General features: G+C 34.4%; 1 protein-coding gene and 1 long non-coding RNA gene across 4 annotated transcripts in view; one reads left to right on the top strand and one right to left on the bottom strand.

The window, feature by feature from the left end:
* The window catches only part of tou (bromodomain adjacent to zinc finger domain 2B toutatis), a 255,805-nt gene that overhangs the window by 110,895 nt on the left and 129,506 nt on the right, over nucleotides 1–15,404 (bottom strand). The window lies entirely within an intron of this gene.
* Nucleotides 10,152–11,054, top strand: LOC142241352 (uncharacterized). The gene is made up of 3 exons (XR_012723591.1): nucleotides 10,152–10,507; nucleotides 10,575–10,673; nucleotides 10,748–11,054. It is a non-coding gene; the product is annotated as an uncharacterized LOC142241352 (long non-coding RNA).

Raw genomic sequence — 15,404 nt, forward strand, 5'->3', positions numbered from 1 at the left:
ATTCGTGTCAAAATTTGACGTCTATAAGTCAATTAGTTTGTGAGATAGAGCGTCCTTTGTGAAGCAACTTTTGTTATTATGAAAAAAAAATGGAAAAAAAGGAATTTCGTGTTTTGATAAAATTCTGTTTTCTGAAGGGAAAAATACGGTGGTAACAAAAACTTGGCTTGATAATGAGTTTCCGGACTTTGCCCTAGGGAAATCAACAATAATTGATTGGTATGCAAAATTCAAGCGTGGTGAAATGAGCACGGAGGACGGTGAACGTAGTGGACGCCCGAAAGAGGTGGTTACCGACGAAAACATCAAAAAAAATCCACTAAATGATTTTGAATGACCGTAAAATGAAGTTGATCGAGATAGCAGAAGCCTTAAAGATATCAAAGGAACGTGTTGGTCATATCATTCATCAATATTTGGATATGCGGAAGCTCTGTGCAAAATGGGTGCAGCGCGAGCTCACATTTGATCAAAAACAACAACGTGTTGATGATTCTGAGCGGTGTTTGCAGCTGTTAACTTGTAATACACCCGAGTTTTTCCGTCGATATGTGACAATGGATGAAACATGGCTCCATCACTATACTCCTGAGTCCAATCGACAGTCGGCTGAGTGGACAGCGACCGGTGAACCGTCTCCGAAGCGTGGAAAGACTCAAAAGTCCGCTGACAAAGTAATGGCCTCTGTTTTTTGGGATGCGCATGGAATAATTTTTATCGATTATCTTGAGAAGGGAAAAACCATCAACAGTGACTATTATATGGTCACTGTTTTTCTTGTTCTCAGACCTCAAAAGGATGCTCGCAGGGAAAAAATTTGGCTGCAATGAAGAGGTGACCGCCGAAACTGAGGCCTATTTTGAGGCAAAACCGAAGAAGTACTAGCAAAATGGTATCAAAAAATTGGAAGGTAGTTAGGCTAGGTTAGGTGGCAACCCGATGTACCAGGCTCACTTAGACTATTCAGTCCATTGTGATACCACATTGGTGAACTTCTCTCTTATCACTGAGTGCTGCCCGATTCCATGTTAAGCTCAATGACAGGGGACCTCCTTTTTATAGCCGAGCCCGAACGGCGTTCCACATTGCAGTGAAACCACTTAGAGAAGCTTTGAAACCCTCAGAAATGTAATTGATTGGTATGCAAAATTCAAGCGTGGTGAAATGAGCACGGAGGACGGTGAACGTAGTGGACGCCCGAAAGAGGTGGTTACCGACGAAAACATCAAAAAAAATCCACTAAATGATTTTGAATGACCGTAAAATGAAGTTGATCGAGATAGCAGAAGCCTTAAAGATATCAAAGGAACGTGTTGGTCATATCATTCATCAATATTTGGATATGCGGAAGCTCTGTGCAAAATGGGTGCAGCGCGAGCTCACATTTGATCAAAAACAACAACGTGTTGATGATTCTGAGCGGTGTTTGCAGCTGTTAACTTGTAATACACCCGAGTTTTTCCGTCGATATGTGACAATGGATGAAACATGGCTCCATCACTATACTCCTGAGTCCAATCGACAGTCGGCTGAGTGGACAGCGACCGGTGAACCGTCTCCGAAGCGTGGAAAGACTCAAAAGTCCGCTGACAAAGTAATGGCCTCTGTTTTTTGGGATGCGCATGGAATAATTTTTATCGATTATCTTGAGAAGGGAAAAACCATCAACAGTGACTATTATATGGTCACTGTTTTTCTTGTTCTCAGACCTCAAAAGGACGCTCGCAGGGAAAAAATTTGGCTGCAATGAAGAGGTGACCGCCGAAACTGAGGCCTATTTTGAGGCAAAACCGAAGAAGTACTAGCAAAATGGTATCAAAAAATTGGAAGGTAGTTAGGCTAGGTTAGGTGGCAACCCGATGTATCAGGCTCACTTAGACTATTCAGTCCATTGTGATACCACATTGGTGAACTTCTCTCTTATCACTGAGTGCTGGCCGATTCCATGTTAAGCTCAATGACAGGGGACCTCCTTTTTATAGCCGAGCCCGAACGGCGTTCCACATTGCAGTGAAACCACTTAGAGAAGCTTTGAAACCCTCAGAAATGTCACCAGCATTACTGAGGTGGGATAATCCACCGCTGAAAATATTTTTGGTTTTCGGTCGAAGCGAGAATCGAACCCACAACCTTGTGTATGCAAGGCGGGTATGCTAACCATTGCACCATGGTGGAAGGTCGTTGTAATCGTTGTATCGCTCTTGAAGGGAACTATGTTGAATAATAAAAACGAATTTTGACAAAAAAAAAATGTGTTTTTCTTTGTTAGATCGGGGACTTATCAGCCAACCTGTTAATTTTGTGATTGAATCGGAAAAAATATTTTTTGTGTGCAGTGGTAGAAAACTCTCTCGGAAGCTGAAAATATCGTGATAACGGATGCAATACTCATTGAAAAATGAGACTGGACTACCCAGCAAAAAAAGCGTCGGAAGTGGTGTAAAATTGACGCAGAAGCGATGAATTTAACATGGGCTTGTCATACACACAAAAAAATTTCACGAAAATTTTTCCAATTAAAATTTTAATTGAGTTTTAAAAAATATTCAATTAAAAATTTAATTGATTCAACAATTTTTTTTTAATTGAAACAAAAATCAATCACAAAAATAATAGTATCAATTAATTTTTTAATTGGATCAATTAACTTTTTAATTGACCTTCAATTAATTTTTTAATTGATACTATCATTTCTGCAATACTCATTGAAAAATGAGACTGGACTACCCAGCAAAAAAAGCGTCGGAAGTGGTGTAAAATTGACGCAGAAGCGATGAATTTAACATGGGCTTGTCATACACACAAAAAAATTTCACGAAAATTTTTCCAATTAAAATTTTAATTGAGTTTTAAAAAATATTCAATTAAAAATTTAATTGATTCAACAATTTTTTTTAATTGAAAGAAAAATCAATCACAAAAATAATAGTATCAATTAATTTTTTAATTGGATCAATTAACTTTTTAATTGACCTTCAATTAATTTTTTAATTGATACTATCATTTCTTTGATTGAAGACATTACAATTAAAATTTAATTGGATCAGTTAATTTCGTGATTGAATCAGAAATTTTTTTTTGTGTGTAGGACGGATGTCCACCATTTTAACAGCCGTTGCCCTGAATATGCATTACTTCTGTACATGTGATCCGTGTTTTGGATGTGAATTGACAAATTTTGTGGTATTTTGACAAATAATTAATTTTTATAATTTTTAATGATTTTTAAAGCAATCTAACGCTAGTCTGAAACCATTGACCTCAAATGTTTTCAAAATTTCACAATTTTACTAGAATAAATTTAAAAATTTTTTCGACAAAATTTAAAATTTATTAATCCTTACCCTGTTTTTAACATATTTGAAACAAAAAATGTTAAAATTGCTCTTTAAAAGTATGAAAAAAGGGAGTTATAAAAATTGAATTAAAAGAACTTCCTGAGTAGTTAAAATAAAGAACATCTGTGGAAGGACATTTTTGGAAGTGCTTTTAAAGTTGTGCCTTTAGAAGTACTTCCAAATTTTTTTGCTGGGTAAATCTGCTGAAATTCCACTGAAAAAAAATGGCTAATATGAAAGATGTTGCATCCTAAAATTTTGGATACAAAATTGACTCTATACTTTTGGAATATCTTAGCAAAAAAAATTGGAAAGTTGTTCTAAAAGTACAACTTTAAAAGCACTTTCAAAAATGTCCTCCCAGAGATGTTCTATATTATAACTACACTGGAAATTCTTTTAATTAAATTTTTTATAATTTTTTATCCTAAATTTAAGGTCAGACAGCTCCCTAAATATGTCTTTATTTCAAAGAAGCCACATCTTTGACTCGGAATCATTACCAACATCGTTAAGGGAAGATAAAAATCTATGGTCCCAAGCAATTTTTTTTGAATGTATAATTAGCTTAATAACAAAGGGGATCTCATCTTAATAGCCGATTCCGAAAGGCGTTTCACATTACCGTAAAACCGTTTAGAGAATCTTTGAAATACTTAGAAATGTTATCACACTGAAAAAAATATTGTCGTGAGGTCAAAGATTTCATGTCTTTAAAATACGAATACAAATTTTGCTTAGCATAGAAGACGCATTTCTTTAAGATAAAGTTATTTTCCTTGTCCAAAAGTCGATAAACTTTTCAATGAAGTCGTATTGTCCTTATAATTAAGTGATTTGACTTAAAAATGGGTATCTTAACATGAAAGAAAAAATTTATAGCTAAGGTCAACTTGACTTTAATAATTCAGAAAAATTCTTTAAATTTAATGAAATTGTCTTTAAATTTGTTGTCTTTTTGCATCTTGACTACAAAGCAAAAAATCGTTCAAATATAGGACATGTTTTTCAAAACTTTATTTTAAAGAAGTTTTTTACTTCAAACATAGCATAATTTCTACTGGAAGTCGAGTCCTAAAGTTGCCGTTAACTCGTTTTTAAAGGGCTTTGATAGCATATGAAGAAAAAAAGCTGAGAAAGCGAAAAATCAAAATTTGCTTCCTAGAAGCAAGTACACAAACATAAATTTAAAAAAGAATTGTGTCTTAAAAGTATCCTTACTTGTATTCCCCGCTTCTTTGGCTCGGAATCAATACCAAATTTTTTAAAGTAAAGACAAAATCTTTGGAACCGAGTATGCTTTTTTTCAGTGCAGAGGGGATAACTTGGGATTGAACGCACGACCCCTTGTATGCAAGGCGGACATGCTAACCATTATACCATAGTAGCTCCCGTAAAGTTGCCAAATTTTGACAAAGTCGAAATGTCGACTGTTTGATTCTTACACAGAAAAAAATGTACCTGCTTTATGGGAAGAACGAACCATGACGTGTGAAAATTGAACTAAATTTTAGTCCATTTTTGTGAGATTTCCACAATGTGTTGTTAAAAATTAGTTCTAGTCATTCAAATGTATACCCACATTTAGGTTAGGTGGCAGCCCGATGTATCAGGCTCACTTAGACTATTCAGTCCATTGTGATACCACATTGGTGAACTTCTCTCTTATCACTGAGTGCTGCCCGATTCCATGTTAAGCTCAATGACAAGGGACCTCCTTTTTATAACCGAGTCCGAACGGCGTTCCACATTGCAGTGAAACCACTTAGAGAAGCTTTGAAACCCTCAGAAATGTCACCAGCATTACTGTGGTGGGATAAAATCTCAAATCTGAAAAACTTTTTGGTGTCGGGTCGAAGCAGGAATCGAACCCACGACCTTGTGTATGCAAGGCGGGGATGCTAACCATTGCACCACGGTGGCTCCCATACCCACATTTAGTTCACAAAATTTTTGAGACATACTTGAAAAAAAAGGAAATTTCATTACACTTAAAAATTTTTAAAAATTAAGTAAAAATTTTTTTGCAAACCACTTAGAGAAGCTTTGAAACCCTCAGAAATGTCACCACTATTACTGAGGTGGGATAATCAACCTCTGAAAAACTTTTTGATGTTCGGTCGAAGCAGGACCTTGTGTATGCAAGGCGGGCATGCTAACCATTGCACCACGGTGGCTCCCATACCCACATTTAGTTCACAAAATTTTTGAGACATACTTGAAAAAAAAGGAAATTTCATTGGACTTAAAAATTTTTAAAAATTAACTAAATTTTTTTTGCAAAGAACATAGGATAAGTTTAGCAGTAGTTTTACAAAAAAATTTCCTGGCACTTCATGACATCTATCCTGCTTAGTAATTGTTTTTCAAAGGCAACTAATCGAACAGAAAGTTTCTGACCATTCCAAAGACTTTGTTATCCTATAAAGAACCCTCGACCGAATTGTTTTATTTTTTTCCATGTAGAAATTCATACAATATATTCGCTCTGTATGTATGTGAATGTTTATATTAGTGTAGGTGTGTGTGTGACTCAGTGTTTGCAAATACTTATAAACGTGGGCATATCCAAAAGGATGCTTGCTTCCGTTTTCATACACACTCACACACACACACACACCCATTACGGATATTCGCATTCACATTCAAAGGCACTCTCACAATTTTCACCCATCACTCCCACTCATTTATTATAGTTATCCTTCAGTTGTTGCTGCTGCTGCTTCTGGTGCTTTTGTACTGTTTGGTGGTTTCTTCATTCCTTCTATCAACTTTTACCCAGAGTTCAAGCATATACACAGATACACTCAAACATACATTCTACATATATACACATGGTGTTGCTTGCCTATTGGAGTGGGCAAGGGAGCCCCCACTCTCCCCCCAGAGAGGGTTAAAATGGGCCAGAATCCTTATTGCAATAGATTGTGGTTTGTCTGTTTGAGCTATTGTGTGGGTGGTAGGTAGAAAAAAAAAGAATCGTGGCCGAAGAGTGGTGGGGGCAATGCATAATATTCACCATGGTTTGCACCAAAGTACCATGGGTGTATGTGGGCCTTTGCTATGGGTGATCGGCAAGTGAGCATTGAAAGCATTGCTTGCTTGCACAATTGCAAGGACCTCCTCCTACAATGACATCTGAACATTTTGTACTTGCACTCGTTACTTTAGCTTCGTTTCATTTAATTTTTTTTTGCATTTTTACTGTGGCACAATTTCCATGAACATTTTTGGTGGAATTTTAAAGTCACCTCTTAATGCAAGGAGTATTAATTTAGAGATTTATTTTCAATGAGATTTTCTCTTTAAATCCTATGAAAGTAAGGTTCGCTTTATCCTTCAGGCAAGCGATTTGGACAAATTTATTATATAGAGGTATAAGATTTATATTAGCTTTGGATTTTTAAATCCGTTTGAATTTTTATTTCTATATGATTGTAAGTTACCACAAAGGATGGTTTGAAAATAATGTGGTGCGCTATAAACTAAAAAAAGTTTACTAGAATCCAAAAATTTTCACTTTCGCATAAGGGTTGTGGTATTGATTTCGAGCCATGTAAAATAAAGGTTCTATAAAATAAAAATTAGGATAAATATATCATTTAACGGATTTTAATTCCGATTTTAAAATTAACTTCAAAATAAGGACTTCTTAATTTCATAAAAAATTAAACTTTAAACCAAAGATTCAAAATCCTAAAAATAGCGATTAGCCTATATTTGAAGCTTTTTTATCTTCAATATAATGTTTCGATGTCTCAATTAATTTTGTAGATTATTTCCTCAGAGCAAAAATGATTTTTTCTTTGCATTAAGGAAAATGTGCTTTATTTTAACTGCACAGGAAGTTCTTTTAATTTTTTATAATTCTTTTTGTTTTTTTTTTTTTTTTTTTCTGGCAATATTTTAATGGGTAATTTAACTTTTTTGTTCCAAATGCGTTCACACAAAAAAAAAATCTGATTCCGTCACAAAATTAATTCATCCAATAAATGTTTTAATTTAAAATGATAGTATAATCAAAGTTTTAATTGGGCATCAAAAAAATACTTGATTAAAAATTTTCAAATTTCATTAGCAAATTTCAATTAATTTTTATACCCTCCACCATAGGATGGCGGGGTATATTAACTTTGTCATTCCGTTTGTAACACATCGAAATATTGCTCTAAGACTTCATAAAGTATATATATTCTGGGTCGTGGTGAAATTCTGAGTCGATCTGAGCATGTCCGTCCGTCCGTCCGTCTGTTGAAATCACGCTAACTTCCGAACGAAATAAGCTATCGACTTGAAACTTGGCACAAGTAGTTGTTATTGATGTAGTTCGGATGGTATTGCAAAATGCGGTCTACTTTTACGTATAGCCCCCATATAAACGGACCCCCAAATTTGGCTTGCGAATCCTCTAAGACAAGCAAATTTCATCCGATCTGCCTGAAATTTGGTATATGGTGTTAGTATATGGTCTCTACCAACCATGCAAAAATTGGTCCACATCGGTCCATAATTATATATAGCCCCCATATAAACCGATCCTCAGATTTGGATGCGGAGCCTCTAAGAGAAGCAAATTTCATCCGTTCCGGCTGAAATTTGGTACATGATGTTAGTATATGGTCTCTAATATCCAGGCAAAAATTGGTCCACATCGGTCAATAATTATATATAGCCCCCATATAAACCGATCCCCCGGATTTGGCTTGTGGAGCCTCTAAGAGAAGCAAATTTCATCCGATCCGGCTGAAATTTGGTAAATGGTGTAAGTATATGGTCTCTAATGACCATGCAAAAATTGGTCAACATCGGTCCACAATTATATATAGCCGCCATATAAACCGATCACCAGATTTGACCTCCGGAGCCTCTTGGAAGACCAAAATGCATCTGATTCAGTTCAAATTTGGTCCGTGGTGTTAAAATATGGCCTCGAACACCCATGCAAAAATTGGTCGAAATCGGTCCATAATTATATATAGGCCCCATATAAACCGATCCCCAGATTTAACCTCCGGAGCCCCTTGGAAGAGCAAAATTCATCCGATTCGGTTGAAATTTGGTACGTGATGTTAGTATATTATATTTAACAACCATGCCAAAAGTGGTCCCTAATCATATATAGCCCCCATATAAACCGATCCAGAGATTTGGTTTTAGAGCCTCTTGGAGGAGCAAATTTCATCCGAGTCAGTTGAAATTTGGTACATTGTGCTAGTATATGGCCGTTAACAACCATGTCTAACTATGTTAGGTCCATATCGATCTATAGTTATATATAGCCCTCAGATAAATCGATCCCCAATCACACAAAAATTGATCCATATCAAGTTCATAATTGTATATAGCCCTCACATAAGCGACCCCCACACAGAAAAAAAAGTGCCTTGTAAATTTAAGGACCATTTTGACTTCCACATAGTTCAACAAATTTACTCTAATATAGTTCATTTTTCGTAACCACAACGAAAATTAACTTAGCTAAAGCAAAACTTATAAAAATTCAGTAAATGTTTTTTAGTTCACTAACTACGAAATGGGAAGGATTTTTCCTTAAATAAATTTCCAACACAGTAGTTAATGCATCGTTGATTCTATTATAAAAATACATGGGCAATATAAAAATCTTACTACGAAATGTGGACAATTTACTAAGACAAAATTTTGTATGGAAAAAAATTTTTGTAGTAAAAATTAACTTAACGACATTACCGATTCGTACGATGACTACCTACAGATTATTTCCCTTTTTATTATATGTTGGAGTGTTTTTACTCACATTGAAAATTTTAGTTAAAATAGAATAAAAATTAGTTAATATAATCCTTGACAGGTGTATATAATTTTTATAGATTCCTCATAGATTTGGTATATATTTTACCTTAACTTATAGATAGAATTCCTACTAATCAATAAACGTGCTACTGGAAAATGTGAGTGCATCATGCGAGGGAGTTTTTAGAGACATTTTGTGTATATCTCTTATGATTGTTTGTGTTTGTTATTGCGTCATTTATGCTGTTGTTGGTTGTTTTGATTCTAGAGACAATGGAATGTTCCTTGTGTGTTGTTGGTATCTTTTGTGGTGAGAGTTGTTTTTTTGCAATAGCAAGATCAGAAAGGGAACGTGTGTGTGTGTGGAGTTGTTTTTCTTTACGGCAGGTATGTATCCCTTATGACTATTTGTGTCTTTCAGTTTTATTGTTGCATTCAGTTATGTTGATGCATTTATGAAGTGCACACGTGGATTTAATTTTGCAAAATTGTACGTGCGGTATTGGTGTTTATTAATGAAAATACATTTATTTCGAAACATTTTAGAAACTGAGAAGTGAATGATGTGATGTTAGAGGAATCAAAAACGCTTTTTATTGATAAAAAACAAATAACAGATTAAGGAACTGTATATCAAAGACCATAGAAAAAGGTTGTGTTTTTGTTCTTTTAAAAGTTAAAAAATTGCTAAAATAAGAGAATTAGGTTTTGTTACGAATGCAAAATGAAAAGAGAAACCGAAAAAAAGTTGCAACTTCTCTTCGAACATGTATGGGGCTAATCTCTGGTTCTTGAGAAAAAAGAATAACAACATGCCCAATTCATGTCTTCTTTTTCTATGGTCTTTGCTGTATATTTCTGTTAATATGTTAGTTTAAAATTAGTGCGGATTTTAAATTGATTTACATAAAAAATATACAACATGAGTGGTAATAGGATGATTTATATTTATTATACATCTGGATCACAGGTTGAGAAGCAACCATTTTTTTGAATCTATATTTTTTATGTTACAGCAATTCCTACAGGTGAGTACTAAGTTCGAGTTTAGCCGCTAAAATTAAAAATAAATCACTAAGCAAAGTATAAAATTATACGTCTTCGATACAAATTTAAATATAACTTGATGGAGAATAGCCCAAATCAAGTTTTTTATAAAGATTATTTTTTATAATGGATTATTAAAGAAAACTTATCATGGAAATTGCAATTTTAGCCGCTAAACTCGAACTTAATATCCACCTTAAATACTAAATGCTATACTGACAAGTGGAAATTATGTCTAATTTTATAATATTTTTTATTTCAATTATATTCTGAGAATAATTTCAATAACGTCCCATTTGTCCATGGATATGATTCCAATAATGTACCTACTGGATGGATTTTTCAATGTGGTAAGTTTTTGTGTAAACGGTAAAACCAAAATTTCAATTTATTAAAAATTATTTTTTTCACTTGCAGGTAGACAGGTCTCGTAATGGTAATTTTTTGAATATTCTTACTGTTTAATACTAATTAAGCTGATATCCTTATTGGCTCTAGGAAATACTCTTGAAAACCGTAAGTTAAAGATCAATATGAACGATAGAATTAATTAATTAATAATATTTTTCTTATATTTTGTATAACTTCAGATGCCTCTAAGCCAAATCCGCCCAACAAAAGTTAGCAAAAATCGATGAAATTGGACAATTCAATTGAATATAGCAACTTATGCCACATATATCTTTCATATGGATAGAAAACATGGACATTTAAATTAATTAGTTTAGTCCTAATAACATAGAATATTACTCTTTTGAAGAAGCAATTACTAACTACCGACAAGTAAATGCGTCCAACGTACTAATAAAAATATTTCCTTTATTGTATATCATAAGCCATAGTTTTGTGTAATATAATAATAATTCTTTGAAATAAAATACTGGTGGTTATAGAAAATTGACTTGTTTTGTACGAAAAATTTCTTAGTTGTATACAGGCTTTTTGTACTTTTGATTCCTCAATTTCTCTACTTTTTTGAAAATTATACCGACAAACAGTTTATTTCAAACCAATTTCTTAATACATGTTTCCCAAAAAATTGTTAATTTTTCCGGATAGCAGGAATATTTTGAATGAGTTTAACTATATTCTTCCCACAGCATAGTAATAATGAACTAAAATACGATGTAATACATAAACTAATTTATAAGAAAATCATGAACTTATCTAGATGAAAAAAATCTTTGGCGCCAAATCATGGTCATTCTTACTATGGGTTAGTTCATTTTTCGTAAAAAATAGTAAACTTTTTTTTCGGTGCATATTTCAATTCTGGCTCTCTACGTATCGTGCAAAAAGTCCATATCGATTCGTAATTATTTGTAGACTTACCTATACATAACTTTTTTGTCTAATATATACCACGTATGGACTAACTCACAATTTAGAAAACGATGTTAAGAAGTTTTAAAATACCACAACCCAAGTAATTCGATTGTGGATGACATTCTTTCGTAGAAGTTTCTACGCAATCCATGGTGGAGGTTACATAAGATTCGGCCTGGCCGAACTTACGGCCGTATATACTTGTTTTTAATTGATGTTGATTGCAAAATTAAATTAAATTTGTTTAATTAAAAATGAAACTATTTTTAATCAATCACCTTCTATAATCGATCACCTTCTATAAGTATTTTTAAACCTTTTTAGTTTGCTACAAAAATTGATTGTCTCAAAAAATTTTTTTTTACTACACAACCAAAACACTTAATTCAATCAGGAGGTTTAAACCATTGTAACACGGTGCCACGTCCAAAAGACTAGTCAGCAAAAATAAAGCATCGCCAAAAAAGGTGTGAAAAGTTTCTTTTTGGATCCTGAAGTGATGCAAATTCAGTGCAAAGGCTGATGAAATGGTAAACATCCGTCCTATGACAAGTCCATGTTAAATGCATTGCTTCTGCGCCAATTATGCGCCACTTTCGGATCAAAAAAAAAAAAAAAACTTGTCACTCCTTTTTTGCTGGGTAGTCTTTTGGACTTAGCACTGTATTACAATGGTTCAAATCCCATTTCCGGTCGAAACCCAAAAAGTTTTCCCGAAGTGGTTAGTCTATCTGTCTCCTCTCACAAGGTCTGGTGTCATTTCTGAGCATTTCTATATGGTTATTCGCAATGGAGTTCAAGCCTGAGTTTATATTAATGCCAACATTTTTTCATTTGTATAAAGCTGTTTTCTAAGTTTTAAGGTCACGTCGTTAAAGAAAGCAAAAAAAAAATTAAAATAAGAAAATTGTTCTCTCAAATTTAAAGATAAACATTTTTAAAACATTGATTATGAATTATGTATTTTTCTCAATGTAGAACAGTTGTTATATTTATTCTGAAATCAACAAAAACAAAACGAAGTTATTCCCGCCCGGATAGTTACTATTGTTTGAAGGTGGACAGCAAAGGACTATTTTGAGATTGTTTTGGAATTAATTTTATTTCCACTTTTCATGTAAACAGTATCGGGAACCGTGCTAAATTTGATATGATATACACAACAATTCTGGGGAGCCTGAAACACTGTGATGCTAATTCACGACTCTAACAGACGATATCAACTTTATGGTGTAAGGGATTGTAGGCCTTTTCGGTCTTGCCATATTAACTTAGTTTGCATTGAATCTATCGACCAATAACTCATAGGGCCTAAAAGGCGTTGCAAACACATAACTACAATGACCTGAAGGAAATTATACAAAATGACCAGCAGCAGCATAAATTTTTCCCATTCCTTTTCATATTCCATAGAAACTCCCAATCGGAAACCCCATGAAAATTACCCATCATGTAGAGTATGTAAAGTAAGTAAAGGATAATTTTAAGGATATCCTTCTTCCTTGGTTTGCTCGGTATAGACACTATGGGAATATTCTCATATAAAATTCCGTCAATCTAAAAATTTTGCCAGTGACATAACAAATGGCCTCTATAGTACCGACTTCTTCCAATAATCCTTTCACGACATCATTTCAAACTTTAGATGACACTTTACGGGAGTGTGTAGCAATATTTGCGTGTGTGTGTGTGCGCGGGGGGGGGGGGGGGGGGGGGGGGGGGGAGAGTGTGTTTCAATTTCGTCTAAAATTTCTTTGAAAATGTTTACCCATATCCATGTGTGACTTGAGGAATCTATAAAAGGTGGCCTAAACTCCCGGACATTCTAGGCTACTTTCAACGTTCCACAACATACCGTCATATCATACATGGATGTTAGATAGAATGGATAAATGACTGAAATGTACGGGGATGTAGATGTATGAACAGATGGATGGATGATCGGATGGACAGACAAATGGTCGAGTTGAATGGATGTGTGTAACAACATACATTAGGTTTCGGTTTTTGGTCTATTGTTGCTAACTTTGTCATTGATGTGTTATGGTGTATAGTTGTTGGTATTATTTTTTGTTGTTGTTGTTGTCGTTGCCATATTATACAATGTATTTCTCCTATATGACAGCAGTACTCACTACCACATTAAGTGTAAATGAAAATATGCATGAATGGATGTGTATGTGTGTGGGCATGGGTGTATAAACAGGACTCTGCTTACATGTTTTCCGTTTTTTTTTATTTATTTGTTGTTGTTGTTGTCCTTATGCTTGGTTGAATATAAAATTTTACGTACACTCAACAAAACACCTTTTTGGGCAAGCCAATGCCAACTATAGCAACCCCATCCCAGCGTGTCAAAATGATTTCATGACAAACGTCAACGATGAGACCAGAACATAACCCAAGAGAACAACAATGCCGGTAGAAAGTAAGGCTACAACAAATTAAGGCCCTAAATAATGGTTGATGCTAACATAAATATTTTTATGTTTGAACATTGCAATATTATCATTAGGGGATTTCCGGGCTTTTTCTATTTCAGGGAAATAGGTAATTTAACTAAATATGGCGGTATGCAAGTCAAAGAAACAAATTTGCATTAAACATCCATCTCATCCTCGCATTTCTCTACAGCTGGATTAGTGAACGATTGAAGTAAAATTTGGGCCATCAAATAATCTAGAAAAAGAGCTATAGGTTTCCATCAATCAATGTGTAATTCGTAAATTTTTCGGCCATACATTTTCTAATCTAATTTTTCTAAAATTAACCAAAATGTTCGTTCCTGTTGGGGTCACTGTTTTTTGAGTGCAATATTCCAAACAATTTAAATAGATTTTATCGAAGGAATTTACATCGTGACGGGAGCCACAATGGTTAGCATGCCCGCCTTGCATACACAAGGTCGTGGGTTCGATTCCTGCTTCGACCGAACACCAAAAAGTTTTTCAGCGGTGGATTATCCCACCTCAATAATGCTGGCGACATTTCTGACGGTTTCAAAGCTTCTCTAAGTGGTTTCACTGCAATGTGGAACGCCGTTCGGACTCGGCTATAAAAAGGAGGTCCCTTGTCATTGAGCTTCACATGGAATCGGGCAGCACTCAGTGATAAGAGAGAAGTTCAGTGAGCCTGATACATCGGGCTGCCACCTAACCTAACCTAACCTACATCGTGACGGACATGTAATGGAACAAAGTAAAGCTCTATGTTTTTTTTTATTTTTTTTTTTTTTTGCAAAAACAAAAATTTTGGAAATAAAATTTTGGTTCATTCCCGGCGATGCAGCGTCTTGGGATGACACTTTGGCATTTTTGCTGCCAACTTTATTCTACAAAACGCCCCAGACGCAAAAGTCAAACGGCCGACATAGTCGTCATACGGAGCACGAAAGCGGTCCAAAAGTCAAATGGTTGACTTTTGCGCACGCTACATGAAAGTGGCTCTGCGCACCCAGAGAAGGAATATGATCACATCAAACTAGGGATCTATAAATCGAAAATCGATTAATCGATTATTCGAATATTGGCATGAAAATCTAAAAAAATCGAAATCGATTATCAACCTAAAAATAATCGCAGAATCGATTTTAGATTTTCGACTAATTTTTAATTTTGACGATCCAATATAGATTTTAGATTTTCAACTATTTTTTTAATTTTGATTTTCACAAATCGATTTTAATGTTTTATTCATTGGTTTAAATTAAATTGAAATGTGCCTAGATGTAAGGAATTCTATTACCAATAAGAATAAAAATTCTGATTTGATTAAATAAAATATCAAAGTGGTGGAAATGAATCCTTTGTGATTTCAATTTCCTTCAATTTATACCGTTTGCAATAGGGCCCCAGGAATGAAACAAGGCCACAAATTTGGGGCGACACTTAATAATTTTGGGAAATAATGATAAATGATTTG

Source organism: Haematobia irritans, chromosome 5 (genome assembly GCF_050003625.1).
Source record: "Haematobia irritans isolate KBUSLIRL chromosome 5, ASM5000362v1, whole genome shotgun sequence".
NCBI classification, from domain to species: Eukaryota; Metazoa; Arthropoda; class Insecta; order Diptera; family Muscidae; genus Haematobia; species Haematobia irritans.